Here is a 211-nt window from a genome sequence, read left to right as displayed (position 1 = left end):
CTTTTCTTAGGGATTTTGAATTAGCTCGTCGCAATTAGCTGGTGTTTCGTTCCAGTCATAGCCGGATAATTTTAGGGTTTGTCTCTGTAAGTCTCAGGAATTGAATTCTTATGAGCTTCTGTAATCGTTGTTTTCTAATTTTTTTCAGTTCTCTCGTACGAAATTTCAATAAGTCATCGCTGTTACCATTTCGGAATGCTCCAAGAAGCTT

The 211-nt window shown here is 37.4% G+C and overlaps 1 long non-coding RNA gene across 1 annotated transcript; it reads left to right on the top strand.

Annotated features, from left to right (window-relative positions):
• Nucleotides 1-211, top strand: LOC109132167. The gene is made up of 2 exons (XR_002037403.1): nt 1-76; nt 149-211. It is a non-coding gene; the product is annotated as an uncharacterized LOC109132167 (long non-coding RNA).

This window comes from Camelina sativa, unplaced genomic scaffold (genome assembly GCF_000633955.1).
Source record: "Camelina sativa cultivar DH55 unplaced genomic scaffold, Cs unpScaffold34428, whole genome shotgun sequence".
In the NCBI taxonomy this organism is placed as follows: Eukaryota; Viridiplantae; Streptophyta; class Magnoliopsida; order Brassicales; family Brassicaceae; genus Camelina; species Camelina sativa.
The sequence above is the reverse complement of the archived record's forward strand: the minus strand, read 5'-3'. Positions and strand labels throughout refer to the sequence as shown.